The following is a 24,100-nucleotide window of genomic DNA, read 5'->3' as shown; positions in this document are numbered from 1 at the left end:
ACCAACTTTCACGAAACGCTCATCTTTCGACCAACGTTCACGAAAGGCTCATCTTTATACCAACTTTCACGAAAGCTCATCAGCAGACCAACTTTCACGAAACGCTTATCTTTAGACCAACTTTCACGAAAGTTCATCTTTAGATCAACTTTCACGAAACGCCTATCTGAAGACCAACTTTCACGAAACGCTCATCATCAGACCAAGTTTCACAAAACGCTCATCTGCAGACCAACTTTCACGAAATGCTCATCTGCAGACCAACTTTCACGAAACGCTTATCTTTAGACCAACTTTCATGAAACACTCATCTTTACACCAACTTTCACGAAACGCTCAACTTTGAAACCACTTTCCCGAAAGGCTCATCTTTGAACCAACTTTCACGAAAGGCTCAACTTTAGACCAACTTTCACGAAATGCTTATCTTTCGACCAACTTTCACTAAACGCTTATCTTTAGACCAACTTTCACGAAAGCCTCATCTTCAGATCAACTTTTACAAAACGCTCATCTTTTGACCAACTTTCATGAAACATTCATCTTTATGCCAACTTTCACGAAACGCTCATCTTTGAACCAACTTTCACGAAAGGCTCACCTTCAGACCAACTTTCACGAAATCCTTATCTTTCCACCAACTTCCACGAAACGCTCATCTTTCTGCCAAGGTTCACGAAATGATCATCTTTGAAACAACTGTCACGAAAGGCTCATCTTTCGATCAACTTTCGCAAAACGCTTATCTTTTGACCAACTTTCATGAAACGCTCATCTTTCGACCAACTTTCATGAAACCTTCATCTTCAGACCAACTTTCATGAAAGACTCACCTTCAGACCAACTTTCACAAAATATTCATCTTTGCACCAAGTTCCACGAAACGCTCATCTTTAGACAAACTTTCAGGAAACGCTAATCTTCATGCCAACTTTCCAAAAAGACATCCTCAGACCAACTTTCACAAAACACTCATCATTGGGCCAACTTTGATGAAATGCTCATCTTTAGACCAACTTTCACGAAACCCTCATCTTGAGAGCAACTTTCACAAAACGCTCATCTTTAGACAAACTTTCATGAAACGCTCATCTTTCGACCAACTTTCATGAAGCACTCATCTTCAGACCAACTTTCACACAACACTCATCTTTGCACCAACTTTTACGAAACGCTCATCTTGAGACCAACTTTCACGAAACGCTAATCTTTTTGCCAACTTTCAAGAAACGCTCATCTTTGAACCAACTTTCACGAAACACACATCCTCAGACCTACTTTCACGAAACGCTCATCTTTAAACGAACTTTCACGAAACGCTCATCTTTGATCCCAACATTCACAAAATGCTCATCTTTAGACCAACTTTCAGGAAACGCTCATCTTTCGACCAACTTACACGAAATGGTCATCTTTACACCAACTTTCATGAAAGGCTCACCTTGAGACGAACTTTTACAAAATGCTCATCTTTCGACCAACTTCCACGAAACGCTCATCTTTCTGCCAAGTTTCACGAAATGATCATCTTTGAAACAACTGTCACGAAAGGCTCATCTTTCGATCAACTTTCGCAAAACGCTTATCTTTTGACCAACTTTCATGAAACGCTCATCTTTCGACCAACTTTCATGAAACCTTCATCTTCAGACCAACTTTCATGAAAGACTCACCTTCAGACCAACTTTCACAAAATATTCATCTTTGCACCAAGTTCCACGAAACGCTCATCTTTAGACAAACTTTCAGGAAACGCTAATCTTCATGCCAACTTTCCAAAAAGACATCCTCAGACGAACTTTCACAAAACACTCATCATTGGGCCAACTTTGATGAAATGCTCATCTTTAGACCAACTTTCACTTTTTTTTTTTTTTTTTTTTTTTTTTTTGTATACAAGATCGAGGCTCGTGAAAGAGCGAATGAAACCCTCATCTTGAGAGCAACTTTCACAAAATGCTCATCTTTGAACCAACTGTCAGGAAAGGCTCATCTTAAGATCAACTTTCACGAAATGCTCATATTTTGACCAACTTTCACGAAACGCTCACCCTCAGACCAACTTTCACAAAACGCTCATCTTTAGACAAACTTTCATGAAACGCTCATCTTTCGACCAACTTTCATGAAGCACTCATCTTCAGACCAACTTTCACACAACACTCATCTTTGCACCAACTTTTAGGAAACGCTCATCTTGAGACCAACTTTCACGAAACGCTAATCTTTTTGCCAACTTTCAAGAAACGCTCATCTTTGAACCAACTTTCACGAAAGGCTCATCTTTAGACCAACTTTCACAAAACACACATCCTCAGACCTACTTTCACGAAACGCTCATCTTTAAACGAACTTTCACGAAACGCTCATCTTTGAACCAACATTCACAAAATGCTCATCTTTAGACCAACTTTCAGGAAACGCTCATCTTTCGACCAACTTACACGAAATGGTCATCTTTACACCAACTTTCATGAAAGCCTCACCTTGAGACGAACTTTTACAAAATGCTCATCTTTCGACCAACTTCCACGAAACGCTCATCTTCAGACCAACTTTGACGAAACGCTTATCTTTTGACCAACTTTCACGAAATGCTCATCTGCAGACCAACTTTCAGGAAACGCTTATCTTTAGACCAACTTTCATGAAACCCTCATCTTTATACGAACTTTCACGAAACGCTCATCTTTGAACCAACTTTCACGAAATGGTCATCTTTAGACCAACTTTCACGAAGCGCTCATCTTTCGACCAACGTCCACGAAATGGTCATCTTCACACCAACTTTCATGAAAGGCTCAAATTGAGACCAACTTTTACAAAATGCTCATCTTTCGACCAATTTCCACGAAACGCTCATCTTTACACCAACTTTCACGAAACGCTCATCTTTAGACCAACGTTCACGAAAGGCTCATCTTTATACCAACTTTCACGAAAGCTCATCAGCAGACCAACTTTCACGAAACGCTTATCTTTAGACCAACTTTCACGAAACGCTCATCTGCAGACCAACTTTCACGAAACGCTCATCATCAGACCAAGTTTCACAAAACGCTCATCTGCAGACCAACTTTCACGAAAGCCTCATCTTCAGATGAACTTTTACAAAACGCTCATCTTTTGACCAACTTTCATGAAACGCTCATCTTTAGACCAACTTTCATGAAACATTCATCTTTATGCCAACTTTCACGAAACGCTCATCTTTGAACCAACTTTCACGAAAGGCTCATCTTTCGACCAACTTCCACGAAACGCTCATCTTTCTGCCAAGTTTCACGAAATGATCATCTTTGAAACAACTGTCACGAAAGGCTCATCTTTCGATCAACTTTCGCAAAACGCTTATCTTTTGACCAACTTTCATGAAACGCTCATCTTTAGACCAACTTTCATGAAACCTTCATCTTCAGACCAACTTTCATGAAAGACTCACCTTCATACCAAGTTTCACAAAATATTCATCTTTGCACCAAGTTCCACGAAACGCTCATCTTTAGACGAACTTTCAGGAAACGCTAATCTTTATGCCAACTTTACAAAAAGACTCATCCTCAGACCAACTTTCACAAAACACTCATCATTGGGCCAACTTTGATGAAATGCTCATCTTTAGACCAACTTTCACGAAATGGTCATCTTTAGACCAACTTTCACGAAGCGCTCATCTTTCGACCAACGTCCACGAAATGGTCATCTTCACACCAACTTTCATGAAAGGCTCAAATTGAGACCAACTTTTACAAAATGCTCATCTTTCGACCAATTTCCACGAAACGCTCATCTTTACACCCACTTTCACGAAACGCTCATCTTTAGACCAACGTTCACGAAAGGCTCATCTTTATACCAACTTTCACGAAAGCTCATCAGCAGACCAACTTTCACGAAACGCTCATCTGCAGACCAACTTTCACGAAACGCTCATCATCAGACCAAGTTTCACAAAACGCTCATCTGCAGACCAACTTTCACGAAAGCCTCATCTTCAGATGAACTTTTACAAAACGCTCATCTTTTGACCAACTTTCATGAAACGCTCATCTTTAGACCAACTTTCATGAAACATTCATCTTTATGCCAACTTTCACGAAACGCTCATCTTTGAACCAACTTTCACGAAAGGCTCATCTTTCGACCAACTTCCACGAAACGCTCATCTTTCTGCCAAGTTTCACGAAATGATCATCTTTGAAACAACTGTCACGAAAGGCTCATCTTTCGATCAACTTTCGCAAAACGCTTATCTTTTGACCAACTTTCATGAAACGCTCATCTTTAGACCAACTTTCATGAAACCTTCATCTTCAGACCAACTTTCATGAAAGACTCACCTTCAGACCAAGTTTCACAAAATATTCATCTTTGCACCAAGTTCCACGAAACGCTCATCTTTAGACGAACTTTCAGGAAACGCTAATCTTTATGCCAACTTTACAAAAAGACTCATCCTCAGACCAACTTTCACAAAACACTCATCATTGGGCCAACTTTGATGAAATGCTCATCTTTAGACCAACTTTCACGAAATGCTCATCTTTAGACCAACTTTCACGAAAGCTCATCATCAGACCAAGTTTCACAAAACGCTCCTCTGCAGACCAACTTTCACGAAATGCTCATCTGCAGACCAACTTTCACGAAACGCTTATCTTTAGACCAACTTTCACGAAACCCTCATCTTGAGAGCAACTTTCACAAAATACTCATCTTTGAACCAACTGTCAGGAAAGGCTCATCTTAAGATCAACTTTCACGAAATGCTCATATTTTGACCAACTTTCACGAAACGCTCATCTTCAGACCTACTTTCATAAAAGGCTCATCCTTCGACCAATTTTCATGAAACGCTCATCTTTGGACCAACTTTTACGAAAGGCTCATCTTTCGACCAACTTTGACGAAACGCTCATCTTCAGACCTACTTTCATGAAACGCTCACATTTACGACAACTTTCACGAAACGCTCATCTTTGAACCAACTTTCACGAAAAGCTCATCTTTAGACCAACTTTTACAAAACCCTCTTCCTCAGACCTACTTTCACGAAACCCTCATCTTTATACGAACTTTCACGAAACGCTCATCTTTGAAACCACTTTCACGAAAGGCGCATCTTTGAACCAACTTTCACGAAACGCTCATCTTCAGACCTACTTTCACGAAACGCTCACATTTACGCCGACTTTCATGAAAGGCTCACCTTGAGACGAACTTTCACAAAATACTCATCTTTGAACCAACTCTCAGGAAAGGCTCATCTTAAGATCAACTTTCACGAAATGCTCATATTTTGACCAACTTTCACGAAACGCTCACCCTCAGACCAACTTTCACAAAACGCTCATCTTTAGACAAACTTTCATGAAACGCTCATCTTTCGACCAACTTTCATGAAACACTCATCTTCAGACCAACTTTCACACAACACTCATCTTTGCACCAACTTTCACGAAACGCTAATCTTTTTGCCAACTTTCAAGAAACGCTCATCTTTGAACCAACTTTCACGAAAGGCTCAGCTTTAGACCAACTTTCACAAAACCCACATCCTCAGACCTACTTTCACGAAACGCTCATCTTTATACGAACTTTCACGAAACGCTCATCTTTGAACCAACATTCACAAAATGCTCATCTTTAGACCAACTTTCAGGAAACGCTCATCTTTCGACCAACTTACACGAAATGGTCATCTTTACACCAACTTTCATGAAAGGCTCACCTTGAGACGAACTTTTACAAAATGCTCATCTTTCGACCAAGTTCCACGAAACGCTCATCTTTAGACCAACTTTGACGAAACGCTTATCTTTTGACCAACTTTCACGAAATGCTCATCGGCAGACCAACTTTCAGGAAACGCTTATCTTTAGACCAACTTTCATGAAACACTCATCTTTATAGCAACTTTCACGAAACGCTCATCTTTGAAACCACTTTCACGAAAGGCTCATCTTTGAACCAACTTTCACGAAACGCTCATCTTCAGACCTACTTTCATGAAACGCTCACATTTACGCCAACTTTCACGAAACGCTCATCTTTGAACCAACTTTCACGAAAAGCTCATCTTTAGACCAACTTTTACAAAACCCTCTTCCTCAGACCTACTTTCACGAAACCCTCATCTTTATACGAACTTTCACGAAACGCTCATCTTTGAAACCACTTTCACGAAAGGCGCATCTTTGAACCAACTTTCACGAAACGCTCATCTTCAGACCTACTTTCACGAAACGCTCACATTTACGCCAACTTTCATGAAAGGCTCACCTTGAGACGAACTTTTACAAAATGCTCATCTTTCGACCAAGTTCCACGAAACGCTCATCTTTAGACCAACTTTGACGAAACGCTTATCTTTTGACCAACTTTCACGAAAAGCTCATGTTTTTGCCAACTTTCGCGAAACGCTCATCTTTACACCAACTTTCACGAAACGCTCATCTTTAGACCAACGTTCACGAAACGCTCATCTTTATACCAACTTTCATAAAAGGCTCATCCTTCGACCAATTTTCACGAAACGCTCATCTTTGGACCAACTTTTACGAAAGTCTCATCTTTCGACCAACTTTCACGAAACGCTCATCTTCAGACCTACTTTCACGAAACGCTCAGATTTACGCCAACTTTCACGAAACGCTCATCTTTGAACCAACTTTCACGAAAGGCTCATCTTTAGACCAACTTTCACAAAACCCTCATCCTCAGACCTACTTTCACGAAACCCGCATCTTTATACGAACTTTCACGAAACGCTCATCTTTGAACCAACTTTCACGAAATGCTCATCTTTAGACCAACTTTCACGAATCGCTCATCTTTCGACCAACTTTCACGATATGGTCATCTTTACACTAACTTTCATGAAAGGCTCAAATTGAGACCAACTTTTACAAAATGCGAATCGTTCGACCAATTTCCACGAAACGCTCATTTTTAGATGAACTTTCACGAAACGCTTATCTTTTGACCAACTTTCACGAAAAGCTCATCTTTTTGCCAACTTTCGCGAAACGCTCATCTTTACACCAACTTTCACGAAACGCTCATCTTTACACCAACTTTCACGAAACGCCTATCTTTAGACCAACATTCACGAAACGCTCATCATCAGACCAACTTTCACGAAAGGCTCATCTTTCGACCAACTTTCACGAAACACTCATCTTTATACCAACTTTCATAAAACACTCATCTTTATACCAACTTTCATGAAACGCTCATCTTTGGACCAACTTTCAGGAAATGCTCATCTTTATACCAACTTTCACGAAACCCTCATCTTGAGATCAACTTTCACGAAATGCTCGTCTTTAGACCAACTTTCATGAAACGCTCATCTTTGAACCAACTTTCACAAAAGGCTAATCTTTAGACCAACTTTCACGAAATGCTCATCTTTAGACCAACTTTCACGAAAGCTCATCATCAGACCAACTTTCACTAAACGCTTATCTTTAGACCAACTTTCACGAAACGCTCAACTTCAGACCAACGTTCACGAAACGCTCATCTTTATACCAACTTTCATAAAAGGCTCATCCTTCGACCAATTTTCACGAAACGCTCATCTTTGGACCAACTTTTACGAAAGGCTCATCTTTAGACCAACTTTGACGAAACGCTCATCTTCAGACCTACTTTCATGAAACGCTCACATTTACGCCAACTTTCACGAAACGCTCATCTTTGAACCAACTTTCACGAAAGGCTCCTCTTTAGACCAACTTTTACAAAACCCTCATCCTCAGACCTACTTTCACGAAACTTCAGACCTACTTTTCACGAAATCTTTATACGAACTTTCACGAAATGCTCATCTTTGAACCAACTTTTACGAAAGTCTCATCTTTCGACCAACTTTCATGAAACGCTCATCTTCAGACCAACTTTCACGAAACGCTCACATTTACGCCAACTTTCACGAAACGCTCATCTTTAGACCAACTTTCACAAAACCCTCATCCTCAGACCTACTTTAACGAAACCCTCATCTTTATACGAACTTTCACGAAACGCTCATCTTTGAACCAACTTTCACGAAATGCTCATCTTTAGACCAACTTTCACGAAACGCTCATCTTTCGACCAACTTTCACGAAATGGTCATCTTTACACCAACTTTCATGAAAGGCTCAAATTGAGACCAACTTTTACAAAATGCTCATCTTTCGACCAATTTCCACGAAACGCTCATCTTTAGACCAACTTTCACGAAACGATTATCTTTTGACCAACTTTCACGAAAAGCTCATCTTTTTGCCAACTTTCGCGAAACGCTCATCTTTAAACCAACTTTCACGAAACGCTCATCTTTAGACCAACGTTCACGAAAGGCTCATCTTTATACCAACTTTCACGAAAGCTCATCATCAGACCAACTTTCACGAAACGCTTATATTTAGACCAACTTTCACGAAAGTTCATCTTTAGATCAACTTTCACGAAGCGCCTATCTTAAGACCAACTTTCACGAAACGCTCATCATCAGACCAAGTTTCACAAAACGCTCATCTGCAGACCAACTTTCACGAAATGCTCATCTGCAGACCAACTTTCATGAAACGCTAATCTTTTTGCCAACTTTCAAGAAACGCTCATCTTTGAACCAACTTTCACGAAAGGCTCATCTTTAGACCAACTTTCACAAAACCCACATCCTCAGACCTACTTTCACGAAACGCTCATCTTTATACGAACTTTCACGAAACGCTCATCATCAGACCAAGTTTCACAAAACGCTCATCTGCAGACCAACTTTCACGAAATGCTCATCTTTCGACCAACTTACACGAAATGGTCATCTTTACACCAACTTTCATGAAAGGCTCACCTTGAGACGAACTTTTACAAAATGCTCATCTTTCGACCAAGTTCCACGAAACGCTCATCTTTGGACCAACTTTTACGAAAGTCTCATCTTTCGACCAACTTTCACGAAACGCTCATCTTCAGACCTACTTTCACGAAACGCTCACATTTACGCCAACTTTCACGAAACGCTCATCTTTGAACCAACTTTCACGAAAGGCTCATCTTTAGACCAACTTTCACAAAACCCTCATCCTCAGACCTACTTTCACGAAACACTCATCTTTATACGAATTTTCACGAAACGCTCATCTTTGAACCAACTTTCACAAAATGCTCATCTTTAGACCAACTTTCACGAAACGCTCATCTTTCGACCAACTTTCACGAAATGGTCATCTTTACACCAACTTTCATGAAAGGCTCAAATTGAGACCAACTTTTACAAAATGCTCATCTTTGGACCAAGTTCCACGAAACGCTCATCTTTTGACCAACTTTCACGAAAGACTAATCTTGAGACCAACTTTCATGAAAGGCTCATCTTTAGACCAACTTGCATGAAACGCTCATCTTTAGACCAACTTTCACAAAAAGCTCATCTTTATACCAACTTTCATGAAACGCTCGTCTTTCGACCAACTTGCACGAAAGGCTCATCTTTGGACCAGCTTTCACGAAACGTGAAAGGTTTCAAACTGTATCATGACCATGGTCCCCTTCAATCTTTATCATGACCATGGTCCTCTTCAACCTTTAGCATGACCATGGGTCCCCTCAACCTTTAGCATAACCATGGTCCCCTGCAAAATTTAGTATCACCATTGTCTCCTTCAACCTTTAGCAACACCATGGTCCTTTTCAACCTTTAACATGACCAATGACCATGGTCCCCTCAACCGTTCGCATGACCATGGTCCCCTTCAACCTTTAGCATGACCATGGTCCCCTTCAACCTTTAGCATGACCATGGTCCCCTTCAACCTTTAGCATGACCATGGTCCCCTTCAACCTTTAGCATGACCATGGTCCCCTTCAATCTTTAGCATGACAATGGTCCCCTTCATACTTTAGCATGACCATGGTCCCCTTCAACCTTTAGCATGACCATGGTCCCCTTCAACCTTTAGCAACACCATTGTCCACTTCAACCTTTAACAACACCAAGGTCCTTTTCAACCTTTAGCATGACCAATGACCATGGTCCCCTCAACCGATCGCATGACCATGGTCCTCTTCAACCTTTAGCATGACCATGGTCCCCTTCAACCTTTAGCATGACCATGGTCCCCTTCAACCTTTAGCATGACCATGGTCCCCTTCAACCTTTAGCATGACCATGGTCCCCTTCAACCTTTAGTATCACCATTGTCTACTTCAACCTTTAGCAACACCATGGTCCTTTTCAACCTTTAGCATGACCAATGACCATGGTCCCCTCAACCGTTCGCATGACCATGGTCCCCTTCAACCTTTAGCATGACCATGGTCCCCTTCAACCTTTAGCATGACCATGGTCCCCTTCAACCTTTAGCATGACCATGGTCCCCTTCAACCTTTAGCATGACCATGGTCCCCTTCAATCTTTAGCATGACCATGGTCCCCTTCAACCTTTAGCATGACCATGGTCCCCTTCAACCTTTAGCATGACCATGGTCCCCTTCAACCTTTAACATGACCATGGTCCCCTTCAATCTTTAGCATGACCATGGTCCCCTTCAATCTTTAGCATGACCATGGTCCCCTTCATACTTTAGCATGACCATGGTCCCCTTCAACCTTTAGCATGACCATGGTCCCCTTCAAACCTCAATGTAAGGTTGCTCCCTTTCAACTACTATGACTATTTTCATAGAAAAATGGTCATGAACACATGCCTGTTATTTAATAACTTTATTGCGTTAAGAAAATGCCAATTGTACACTGCATGTATGATACATATTTACAACCTCACATTTATAAGATGGATGGAATTACTAATTTTTGAGACTAACTTGATTGTCAGAATTATGCTCCATTCGCTTTATTTAAAATCCACGATTGTCGAAAACTTGTTGTCATCGTTACTCTATATGTTGTCACAATTACTCATTGTTTATCCAAACTGGAGTTCACTTCAGCAGTCACACCATGTGCATGTTGAAGTCCAACAGTGCAGGGTGAATGACTCCATTTATCTACCATAACCGTGGTCAGCCATAATTCAATGAGAATAAACGACTCCATAAACTTCATTTGCAGCCACAGGCCGTGACGACGTGCAGAATACGAGAATCTTTGTTGCGCAACAACACTTGACTGGACTTGAACCTTACAGGTGTGCAGGTATTCTGGTGAGATCGCAAGGCACGGAGGCAGTTATGTGGACTCTTCGGATTTCTGGGAATACAGAAAGGTTTTTCTTGAGGCAGAGCCGCAGAGAGACCATAAATCAAAATGGACGATTGTTCTATGGAGGCCTTCTTTGCCTTATACAGGGATGCATCTATATGGATGTATCTATCAATCCACGTTTTTACAAGTCACAACATAGGAAAATACTTGCTCTGAAACGCAATAATGCAGACCTAACAACATCAAGTCCTCACATACCCCTAACATTGTCCTTTGTGAGCAAATATTCTGTTCTTGCTCAGCTGGACAACACATATAAAGTGATGTCCTAATCTAACATATATGCACATGTTGGCATTTATACAGGTAAATAGATCTGGCGGTGACCATCTCCTATCCTCAGTGGGTCAGTACTATCAGTTAGGGGAGGAATTTGATGAATTAAGGTGCCAGTGATATCTCGGCTTGTCATTTATGAAAGACACCGTGGGATCTTTAACCTTCACCTGCACTCAATGCTGGCAGACAGGTGCCAGCTTGACATGCCCTCCAATAGAGAGCGCAGTTTCTGACGCAACTCTCTGAAACACCAGTCTGGCAGTGTACAGTCACGTGAATAATTAAACTCATGCTACACAGCTCAAAAGCAAGTGTGCCATCTCTGTGCCAACATAAACATCCATTACTTCACGTGATGTGAGGGTGAGAGATGTACTGACTTAAAAGTTAAAACTCCTGCTTAGCACATGTAAAATGCGAAGTTGGAAATGGACTCGTTATTCAGAAGGATTATCAGAGGAACATAAGAGGAATGGACGGATGACTCACCGAAGTAGGCACAATGTGGAACGGTTGGTAGAACAGGTTCCCAAGCAGCGTCCAACATCAATTTCCTGCCAAATATAAACCGTCATTATCACATTATCATTAAAATCATCATCAATTACAATACTTGCAACTAATACTTCTAAAAAGCACTTCATATTATACCAAAAAGTAGTAAACATTTATACCATTGAGTGGGCCAGTGAGTGGTTAAAAATATGTGTAATATATTTCACCAAAGAAGCACACTGACACTATTACATGACGCTGACGTATATCACGCATAAATTATATCACATCATCGTCATATCCTGGGGCCAGTGTGCTTCTTTGGTTAAATTTAATATTCCTGACTGCACACCTCCTGACTAGTAATGAGCAGGACAGAGACAATGTGTTCGCATGGCAGGCAACACTTGGTACTGGCAGGTTGTGAAGCAAGCACTGTGATGCGACTCGATACCTGTATGTACGTATGTGTGTGTGTGTGTGCATGTGTGTGTGTGTGTGTGTGTGTGTGTGTGTGTGTGTGTGTGTGTGTGTGTATATATATATATTTTTTTTTTTTTTTTTTAATGTAAACGAGGTGGTGCTGAAAAGTAATGCCTCCTATTTTTTTTTCCAAAACAGGTAAAGATATTCAAATGTAACAAAGACATATAATAACATCAATATTTATTCTACCATGGTGCATATTTATTTCTCAACATTACCACTGTGGTCCATACATTCTGCCATTGTTCAAGTCGTTTTGTCCTGCAATCATGATAGAACTGTGTCCCCTGCTGACTTAACCAGGGTCTCACAACAGCCTTGACATAATCGTCGGAAGAACAGTGTTATTCATGAAGATTTTCCTTCAAGGGGAAGCCAAACGCTTAGACTACCTCAACGCTAATCTATCCCTTGATACCCTACACATACAAAATGGATATGATGAGTCTTTTTCCCATTTCCGATTTATAAAGTGGGTAATTTTGCGATTAAAAGTCGAAATCTTCTTCATATTTAAATGTCCGTCACACTAGGAAGTCAAGCACCATATCTGTACTTTCTACCATTTACATCACAGTATGATTGAACAGTGAATAATTTTCGAATTTCTGCAAATATGTCTAGTTGATGTGTCCTTGGTGGTTGTAGTTATACAAACCAAGATGGTTTCCTGCTACACCAATGGCTAAAATATCCGAGGGTTGACAGAAATTGGATGAGGTTTGTCTGAAATAACCGAGTGTGTACCGGGCCTACAAAATGTTTGCTTTTCTGCTTGGAACATTTTACAGAGCACTGTTATGAAACAACAGAGATGGCTAGATATTGGGGTTATCTGCCATGATTGATAGATGATGCCACCTTCATGAATAAGTGGAAGAAACAGCCGTCACTCGAAACTGTAACACCATCTCTACCCAGCTACCAGCGCATGTACACAGGCATTTTTCACAGTGAATGAATCACCTGTGTTGGCCTGCCGGCGACTGATCTAACCTTGCCACCACCCCTCCCTCCTCCTCCACTGGGGCTTCCATCAGCATGGACATGGCACAGCACAGCTGGGACATGGCACGGACATGATACTGGGACACAACACAGCACAGCCACAGATAACAAATGGCATCCCGGGAAAGTTTGCAACAGACTATCCTGTTACATTCAGGACACTGGGTCAGCCTGCTACGTGGAACAAAACTTTCATCTCCCATTTGGTCGGAGGTGTCCAAGTATGCCTGGGCAGTGTCCATGGTGTGTCGTGTCCATGCTGTGTCATGCCATATTTTTCCCGGAGTAATATAACTGATGTATCAATTGATACAAGATCCCTGGTAAACCGTCAATTGAATGGAAAAACAAAACCAACCTATCTGTTGTGAACATGCAAACAGCATTTTCATCTTCACTACTAACAACGGCATCTTCAATAGCACCATCTTTGTCTGAATCACTCACACAAAGCTCAAAACGATATGGCTCCACAATTCTCCCGAAAATGCTCCCATCACTAATTTTGTCTCCATTAGTTTCTTCAAAATCCCACTGATCAGTTTCAACGTATCGGGAACCTTCAGAGTTGGTAATGATTGAGGAATCAGTATCGGGATCTGAGCTCGAAATACACTGTTGTCTATGTAAATCACCATTTGGATCAAGATGAGTTCATAATGTGACGTCATTGGCGAAATCGAAAATCGACACTTGGGATTTTTTTTCGACATTTTGTGATTGGTAAAAAAAAAAATTCAACAAAACCTTTCCTTAAAATTAGACCGTGATTAATGATTTTAATTTTCAGAAAAAGAATAGGCATTTGGTTCTCCTTCAAGTTTGGGGAAGAGATTAATATCTGACGGAGCAAATTTGGGACTAGTGGTCATTTGGGGCGGTACTCCATTGACCGTCTCTTACTCTCAGGATCGTAATAGTGCACCCAACTCTCATATCCAGCCATCTATAGTCAGTCATCCCATCTCTCATCTCCAGTCATTTGCAGTCAGTCATCCCAACTATCATCTCCAGAGACGCTCACAGCACCGACAATGTCGTGCTGCCCCCTGCCATCTTGACTAACATAGCACTGAAGCATCTGGTGTCAGAATCACGAAACTTCACAACCAATGGTGGGAAGAACTAATATGCGGACTGTGCTTTGTTGCATTCAAATATCTTTACCTGTTTTGGAGAAAAATAACAAGACGCATTACTTTTCAACACCCTCTCGTAATATGATGAACATGTAAAATATGTGAAAGCTGAAAAGAGGAAAATGTGCAACATGCACAGAACCTAGTTAGTATTTTGAAGGACATTATTATAATCTTTGGAAATAAGGTAAAGCAAAAAATGTTTGTGATCTGTGCCAGCAGAACACATCTACTGCATGGGCCAGGTTTCTGAGCAACCATGGGATTTGAATCAACAGCAATGAGGGCAGCATGACGAGGCTTTACCCACTCTATCTACTATGATGTTGGACAACTATCGAGGATGCCTCTTCGTTGTGGCTTCCACCCCCAATGCAAGTCGGGGACCAAATCGTCACCATTCCTCCCTACTGCCTGAATTCGTCAGGGCAGCGCAGTCACGATCAGAGTGCCAATCGGTCCACATGGATCAGCCCTTCCATCTTCTCTCTGTCTGTCTGTCTTTCTCTCTCTTTCACTTCCTCCCTCTCTCTGTCTCTCTAACTCTGCCGTGACCCTGACTTCGTGAAGGTGGGGGTACACCATCCTGTATGTGTTGGATCTCTAGAATGCTCCTGGTAGATCAATCGGCTGTCTCCGTGCCACAGGCTTGTTCGAGAGAACTGTCCGGGGCTAAACAATAACAACAACAACCCTGCTGTTGGTCATTATTTATAATGAGCAAATACAACCCGTCGCTTCACGGATGGATATATGAAGAGAGGGGGAGGAGAGAGAAAGAGGGGAAGATAGAGGGTTGGGAGAGACAGGTGGGAAAGAGAGAGAATGTAAAAACACTAATCCTTGGCTCAAGAGGGAGAGGGGGAGAGGAAGAGACAGAAGGGAGGGGGAGTGAGGAAGGGTAGAGGAGAAAGGCGGTGGGAGATAGGGGAGAGCGAGGAGAGGGATAGAGGCAGGTGAGAAAGGAGGGGTGGGGAAACGAGCAGGGGGAGTGTTGGGGAGAATGAGGAGGGGGGGGGAGGAAGACAGGGAGGAGAGAGAGGAGGGAGAGGAAGCTTGGAGGGGCGGGCATACTGTATGAGGAAGGGGGAAAGCAAGAAGGGAGCTGGGAAAGGGGTGAGAAGTGAGGAAGCGGGGAGGAGTGGAGAGCGAGCAAGGTGGGGAGAGCGAGAAAAGGGAGAGAGCGATGCCTCGCCACATATCTTTATACACTCTGGGAGGGAGGGGTGTGAGGGGATGGGTGGGAGCGAGAGAAAGAGAGATGGAGGAGGGAGAGATACAAGGAGGGAAGAGAGGTGTTGGAGGAGTGAAGAAAGAAAAGAGAAAGATAGAGAGGGGGGTGGAGAGAAAAAGAGATAATCCAAGACAGTCCATATACAGATACAGAGAGCCGTTTGTCTGTGTGCTCCCATTTTCCTCAGAGATGGCGAAACGGATCTTTGTCAAACTTTCAGAGTTTCAACAGTGCAATGAGGATGTGAACTCACGGAGTGTTTTGGGCAAAAATAATAATAATAATAATTTGTGAAAACAAAAGTTCGATTTTTGGGGGATTAAAAAAAAACTATGGTGTCTGAGCCTTTGTAGATATGTGAATGCTAATATTAAATTATTCCCGATTTGTGTGTGTGTGTGTGTGTGTGTGTGTGTGTTTGTGTGTGTGTGTGTGTGTGTGTGTGTGTGTGTGTGTGTGTGTGTGCGTGTGTAATGTAATATCTTATCTTCTATCTTCTATATATACTGAAACGCAAAAGAAACTTACCACCTTTGAAACCTTTAAATATCAACAATAACACTGCGTGTAGTAAATGTGTGAACTTATTTGTGGACAATAGTGTCCTCACTGTCAGACGAAACGGTCACGGATGGTCACTTGAACCTTCAATGGTCACTTCATAGCACAGCTGTTGAACAGCCATTTTGACTGTCAGTGATTAGCCAAGGGGTGCGGGATGATTTTAATGAGCTGCACGTGATGTCTTGATATTGGCTACAAAAAGGCCAGTGCAAAATGGGCATTTCAAACAACATGCCACGATTGTCAAGGGATCAACGGCAGCGTGCCCTGGGCATGCTGCAAGGTGGACTGAGCTACCGTGAGGTGGCACATCGCCTTGGCTGTTCACACCAGACAATATCGGCCCTGGTGGACAGAGACACCCTCCACAACTCTGCAGATGACAGACCTCGATCAGATCAAGGAGGCCAAGAGTCACCACTGCAAGGCAGGACAGGCAGATGGTCCGAAGTCACCTGCGGGATCGATTCCGTCCAGCATCCCACACTGCGGCAGAAACTCTGGGGCATGCAAACCCACGGATCTCCAATGATACTGCACGAAGACGACTGCATGACCATGGTCTGACTGCCAGAAGACCATACAGAGGCCCCGTGATGACGGCTGCCCATCGCCGCAACCGACAGAGATGGTGCCAGCAGCATCAGCGGTGGACCTTGGCGCAGTGGAACGAGGTCGCTTTCAGCGATGAGTCAAGGTTCTGTGTGGACAGTCCTGATGGGCATGAGTGTGTCTGGAGAAGAACTGGCGAGCGATATGCCGATTGTTGTGTGCGTCAAGCCAACAGGTGGGGTGGCCCAAGTGTGATGGTGTGGGCCGCCATATCAGGCCGGTACAGGATGCCACTGGTGGTTGTGGATGGGAATCTTAATGCCCAGCGGTATGTGGATAACATCCTGCGACGTCATCTGCTGCCATTCCTGCTAGACCACCCAGAACTGAGAACCTTTCAGCATGACAACGCTCGTCCCCATGCTGCTCGCTTTACCACTGCATTTCTCCAAGGCGAGAACATCAACACCATGCAGTGGCCTGCGCTCTCCCCTGACCTGAATCCCATAGAGCACCTGTGGGATGAGCTTGGGAGACGCGTAGTTGGCAGGGCCAGGACACGGGCAGAGCTGCTTCAGACATTGAGGACTGAGTGGGACAGAATCCAGCAGCAATCCATCCAAAGACTGGTAGGCAGTATACGCCGACGATGCACTGCCTGTATCCAAAACAATGGTGGCCACACACGCTATTGAAAGGGGACTGACATTGCACCCTGTGCTGTTCTGTACTGTAGAACAAACTGATGAGATGGTGTATCTTGGTCAAAAACTTGACATGTCATCAATAAAATGCCAATGTTTCAATTAGCAATTGTTGGTTTGTTTTATTTTGAACTGTTACAATTTTATTACATTTCAAACAAGTGGTAAGTTTCTTGCATGACTGCAATAGTCATGCAGTCGTCTTCGTGCAGTATCATTGGAGATCCGTGGGTTTGCACGCCCCGGAGTTTCTGCCGCAGTGCGGGATGCTGGACGGAATCGATCCCGCAGGTGACTTCGGACCATCTGCCTGTCCTGCCTTGCAGTGGTGACTCTTGGCCTCCCTGATCGAGGTCTGTCATCTACAGAGTTGTGGAGGGTGTCTCTGTCCACCAGCACCGATATCGTCTGGGGTGAACAGCGAAGGCGACGTGCCACCTCACGGTAGCTCAGTCCGCCTTGCAGCATGCCCAGGGCACGCTGCCGTTGATCCCTTGACAATCGTGGCATGTTGATTGAAATGCCCATTTTGCACTGGCCTTTTTAAAGCCAATATCAAGACATCACGTGCAGCTCATTAAAATCATCCCGTACCCCTTGGCTAATCACTGACAGTCAAAATGGCTGTTCAACAGCTGTGCTATGAAGTGACCATTGAAGGTTCAAGTGACCATCCATGAAAGTTTTGTCTGACAGTGAGGCCACTATTGTCCACAAATAAGTTCACACATTTACTACACGCAGTGTTATTGTTGATATTTAAAGGTTTCAAAGGTGGTAAGTTTCTTTTGCGTTTCAGTAAATAAAGTTTTTGTTTGTTTGTTTGTTTGTTTGTCTGCACGCGCTAATCTCCTGAAAGGTGAAAGATAGGAGGAAACCTCTGACACAAAAAATGTCGGGACGGGCCCCGGGAAGGTTATAGGCTAGGTAGTGAGGCCGCCTCGGCCGGGCTGGGCCCATTTCGCAATTAAAAGCTGAGCTGAATTATAGTAGTCAATCTTCTATGGCCGCGGGGTAAAAGCTGAATTATAGTAGTAAATTCATTCAAAAAGAACTTATAATGTTGGGACAGGCCCCGGGAAGGTTATAGGCTAGGTGGCGAGGCCGGTCGATGCCGCCTCGGCCAGGCTGGGCCCATTTTGCAATTAAAAGCTGAGCTGAATTATAGTCGTCAATCTTCTATGGCCGTGAGTAAAAGCTGAATTATCTATCTATAATTCCATTAATCTCTGTGTGTATGTGTGTATGTGTGTTTGTATGTGTGTATGTGTGTATGTGTGTATGTTTGTCTGTGACCGCTGTTTCTCGACAACTACCGGTCCGATATATACACAAAGAATTAAGTTAAGCACCCCTACACAACGAATTAAGGTAAGCACCCCCTAATATATATTCTTTGTGTATATGTATACATTGGCATATATTCTAAGGTATGTGAGATCAAATAATGATTGGTATGACATTAGCAATTATCCATTGATGAAATTGAGTGATCAAAGTGAAAAAAAGTGATTGGTTGAGTCAGTGATCCGATCACGTGGGTCCTACACACGTTATTGACGCAAAGATTGCTAGAGGTCTTCTCAGAACAATGACTGTACGTTAGAAAACATAAACGTCATCCACACTGTCCGTGATGGACCTATAGCTCCATACTTAAATTGAGGTGAAAATATGCCTAAAATTCCCAAAAAATTTCACCTTAAATTATTCAGAATAAAATATTGAAAACGGCATGATTGTTATGTTTTTATGTGACCATAATATCACTTCTCCAGAAAATATAGCAATATCATGGGTATATTACACTGTTTTGACGACAACAAACTTGTAATGTGCGAGGTTGTAAAAAAACGGGGGGGGTGCTTAACTTAATTCTTTGTGTATACTTGAAACTTGCCAGGTATATTGCTGGGGACCCGAGGATGTGCCTTTTCAAGGTTTGAAATTAATCGGACAAGTACTTACCGAGCTATGGCGATTTAGCCGTTCGCCGTTCGCTTTGGCGTTGCGAATGGACCAAACCATTGCATGTAAATAGAGGGGGGGGGGTCTGTGGTCGTTGCGAATGGACCAAACCATTCATGTAAATAGAGGGGGGGGTTCTGTGGTCGTTACTGCCACGTGGTTTCAAAGTTTTTTTTTGTTGTTGTTGTTTGCACGCATGTTTTTTTGCACCCACGTACGGGCACGCCCTAGGATGTTTACACACACACACCCCTACACAAAATTTTTTTTTTTTTTTTTTTGGCAAGGAACGGGCACCCACGTACGGGCACGTCCTAGCTTATATATAGTACGGGCATGCCCTAGTAGTAGTAAATTCATTCAAAAAGAACTATAAATGTCGGGACAGGCCCCGGGAAGGTTTTAGGCTAGGTGGCGAGGCTGGTCGAGGCCGCCTCGGCCAGGCTGGGCCCATTTCGCAATTAAAAGCTGAGCTGAATTATAGTCGTCAATCTTCTACGGCCGCGAGTAAAAGCTGAATTATAGTAGTAAATTCATTCAAAAAGAACTAAAAATGTCGGGACAGGCCCCGGGAAGGTTATAGGCTAGGTGGCGAGGCCAGTCGAGGCCGCCTTGGCCAGGCTGGGCCCATTTCACAATTAAAAGCTGAGCTGAATTATAGTAGTCAATCTTCTACGGCCACGAGTAAAAGCTGAATTATAGTAGTAAATTCAGTCAAAAAGAACTAAAAATGTCGGGACGGGCCCCGGGAAGGTTATAGGTTAGTTGGCGAGGCCAGTCGAGGCCGCCTCGGCCAGGCTGGGCCCATTTCGCAATGAAAAGCTGAGCTGAATTATAGTAGTCAATCTTCTATGGCCGCAAGTAAAAGCTGAATTATAGTAGTAAATTCATTCAAAAAGAACTAAAAATGTCGGGACGGGCCTCGGGAAGGTTATAGGTTAGTTGGGTACCCCTGCTAGTATTTAATAAGAAAAAAATATATTTGTATTTTTTACTTGTGTAGATGCCTCGTTATACTTTTTGGACTGTCTTGGATTATTGTGAGTATCTTGTTCATTTAATTTAGAGAATACCCCATGTATTAACTCCACCCTGCATAGTCAGGTTCTATGCCCCCATCCATACCATACTTCAGCAATGACAAAACAAAAATACAGATTTAAATAAAGATCAGAAAAAAAATCTCTTATTCGACGAACCCTACATTATCACGGCAAGGATGGAGCAACCAAATAACCTTACTTTCTTTCAGCTACCTCTTTTGTTTTGGAAATATAGCAGCTTGTGTCCTCCATGCAGGTTGGACAATAACAATGCTAATGTCACCTTTCAAATCTCATGTTACCATAACAACATGCCATGCAGTTCTGCAATACTTTTTACTCGCACCTTTAACGAAATACTCTGTGTGCCATTCGCCGACTTGAACACCTCGTGGTGGAACTCCAAATGAGGCACACGCATGCAAGCGCCGAGATGGGAACATGCTTCCTTCACGTGAGTCAACACTGAGTCTGCGAGACCAGTAACAGGCACAGGCCTCATCCGAGTTGCAACGCACTCCCTGTGTCCTGTAACATGGCAGAATGAGGAAACATGTGCAAGTATGTTTCACCATAATGTAATCTACTGTCAAACACATTTACACGCACTGTATTTGTTTATTGAACCCCATATCCCTAACAAGTCTTTGTCCTCTTAATGGGCCAGGAAGTGTGGTTATTAATTACTGACTTATAGTTAGAACGATACAACTTAGATGCTTTTCAGATCTAGAAATTATTAGGAATATACTGAAAATTGAATAAACTATCATTTATTTATCTGAAAAGCATATATCTAAGTCATTGGTTGTTGGGTTTAATGAGAACGGGTACATTAGTGGCCTAACGTGAGGAGGCTAGACTGGCATTCCAGAGGTTCGGGGGAGAAGGGTTAACATTAAACTGAAGGAAGCAGTGTTGAGGATTTGGATTTGCATCTTTGGTCTTAAGAGCTAGTACCAAGAGAATTGCAATATCGTTATTACATTGTTAACTAGAACGGCACTCGGTAGAGCGTTGCTACCTTCGCCAGGCTGAACAGTTTATGTTTTGTATCCCACTGGATCTGGATTCGGACCTGAACCAAAATCAAATCAGCTTGTTCTTGTCACCTAACCAGCTCGTCCACCAAGTTTAGTCATAAATCTTCCATATCTTTTTTGAATATCATGTTACAGTGCATTCAGAAAGTATGCAGACCCCTTCACTTTTTTCACATTTTGTTATGTTGCAGCCTTATGCTGAAATCGTTTAAATTCATTTTTTTCCCTCATCAATCCACACTCAATACCCCATAATGACAAAGAGAAAACAGGATTTTAGAAAGATTTGCAAATTTATTAAAAGAAAAAACTGAAATATCACATCGACATAAGTATTCATACCCTTTGCTATGACACTTGAAATTTGGCTCAGGTGCCTCCCATTTCTCTTGATCATCTTTGAGATGTTTCTACACCTTGATTGGAGTCCACCTGTGGTAAATTCAATTGATTGGACATGATTTGGAAAGGCACACACCTGTCTATATAAGGTCTCACAGCTGACAATGCATATCAGAGCAAAAACCAAGCCATGAGGTCGAAGGAACTGCCTGCAGAGCTCAGAGACAGGATTGTGTCGAGGCACAGATCTGGGAAGGCCTACAAAAAAATTCTGCTGCATTGAAGGTTCCCAAGAGCACAGTGGCCTCCATAATTCTTAAATGGAAGAAGTTTGGAACAACCAGGACTCTTCCTAGAGCTGGCCGCCCGGCCAAACTGAGCAATCAGAGGAGAAGGGCCGTGGTAAGAGAGGTGACCAAGAACCCGATGGTCACTATGGCTGAGCTCCAGAGATCCTGTGTGGAGATGGGAGAAACTTCCAGAAGGACAACCATCACTGCAACACTCCACCTATCTGGGCTTTATGGCAGAGTGGCCAGACGGAAGCCTCTCCTCAGTGAAAGACACATGAAAGCCCGCTTGGAGTTTGCAAAAAAGCACCTAAAGGACTCTCAGACTGTGAGGAACAAGATTCTGTGGTCTGATGAAACCAAGATTGAGCTGTTTGGCCTCAATTCTAAGCGTCATGTCTGGAGGAAACCAGGCACAGCTGATCACCTGCACAATACCATCCCAACGGTGAAGCATGGTGGTCGCAGCATCATGCTGTGGGGGTGTTTTCAGCAGCAAGGACTGGGGGACTGATCAGGGTTGAGGGAACAATGAACCGAGCAAAGTACAGAGATATCCTTAATGAAAACCTGAAACATAGCGCTCAGGACCTCAGACTGAGCCGAAGGTTCACCTTCCAACAGGACAATGACCCTAAGCACACAGCCAAGACAACGCAGGAGTGGCTTAGGGACAACTCTGTGAAGGTCCTTGAGTGGCCCAGCGAGAGCCCTGACTTGAACCCAATCGAACATCTCTGGAGAGACCTAGAAAATGGCTGTCCACCGACGGTCCCCATCCAAGCTGACAGAGCTTGAGATGATCTGCGGAGAAGAATGGCAGAAAATCCCCAAATCCAGGTGTGCAAAGCTTGTTGCATCATACCCAAGAAGACTCGAGGCTGTAATCACTGCCAAAGGTGCTTCAACTAAGTACTGAGTTAAGGGTCTGAATACTTATGTCAATGTGATATTTCAGTTTTTTCCTTTCAATGAATTTGCAAAACTTTCTAAAATCCTGTTTTCTCTTTGTCATTATGGGGAATTGAGTGTAGATTGATGAGGGAAAAAGTGAATTTAAATAATTTCAACATAAGGCTGCAACATAACAAAATGTGAAAAAAGTGAAGGGGTCTGAATACTTTCTGAATGCACTGTATATATCGCTTTTCACCCTATCTCTCAATGGTGAAGAATCACTTCAAAATTAAATAATTCTCGTATCCGAATCCATATTCAGATCTGCACCAAAATCGAATCGATTCGCCTTGTCACACACACAGCCTGCCACCAAGTTTCGTCCAAATCTGTCCACAACTTTTTGAGATATCGTGCCATGTATCGTTTTTGGCCCAATCTCCCAATAGTGAAGAATCACTTAAAATTTTCTACTCGCCGAATCCGGATCTTCACCAAAATCTAATAATTTCGTCCTTGACACACATGCTACATCTCTGCCAAATTTCGTCCAAATCCGTCCACAACCTTTTCGAGATATCTTGTTCACAAACAAACAAACAAAAACAGACAAACAGACAGGGGTGAAAACATAACCTCCATCCACCTTCGGTGGCGGAGGTAATAAAACCAATCTGGCTCACAAATGACCTTTACAGAGAGGAAGATATGCACACCTTTCTACACTTTGTGCTTGACCCTTAATGACCTCAGAGCATCTCGAAATGGGCGTTTAAATGCTGCAGAGAAGCAGCCATCCACACTCCCTTTATTGGATAATAAAACAAAAACTTCC

General features: G+C 42.7%; 1 long non-coding RNA gene across 1 annotated transcript; it reads right to left on the bottom strand.

The window, feature by feature from the left end:
* Window positions 1-10,713: 10,713 nt before the first annotated feature.
* Window positions 10,714-21,171, bottom strand: LOC144889794 (uncharacterized). The gene is made up of 3 exons (XR_013622072.1): window positions 21,040-21,171; window positions 11,990-12,054; window positions 10,714-11,206 (listed from the first exon to the last, which is right to left on the bottom strand). It is a non-coding gene; the product is annotated as an uncharacterized LOC144889794 (long non-coding RNA).
* Between the last annotated feature and the right edge of the window lie 2,929 nt (window positions 21,172-24,100).

Source organism: Myxine glutinosa, chromosome 1 (assembly GCF_964187855.1).
Source record: "Myxine glutinosa chromosome 1, kmMyxGlut1.1, whole genome shotgun sequence".
In the NCBI taxonomy this organism is placed as follows: Eukaryota; Metazoa; Chordata; class Myxini; order Myxiniformes; family Myxinidae; genus Myxine; species Myxine glutinosa.
Note: the sequence above shows the minus strand (reverse complement) of the source record. Positions and strands in the feature narration are given on the sequence as shown.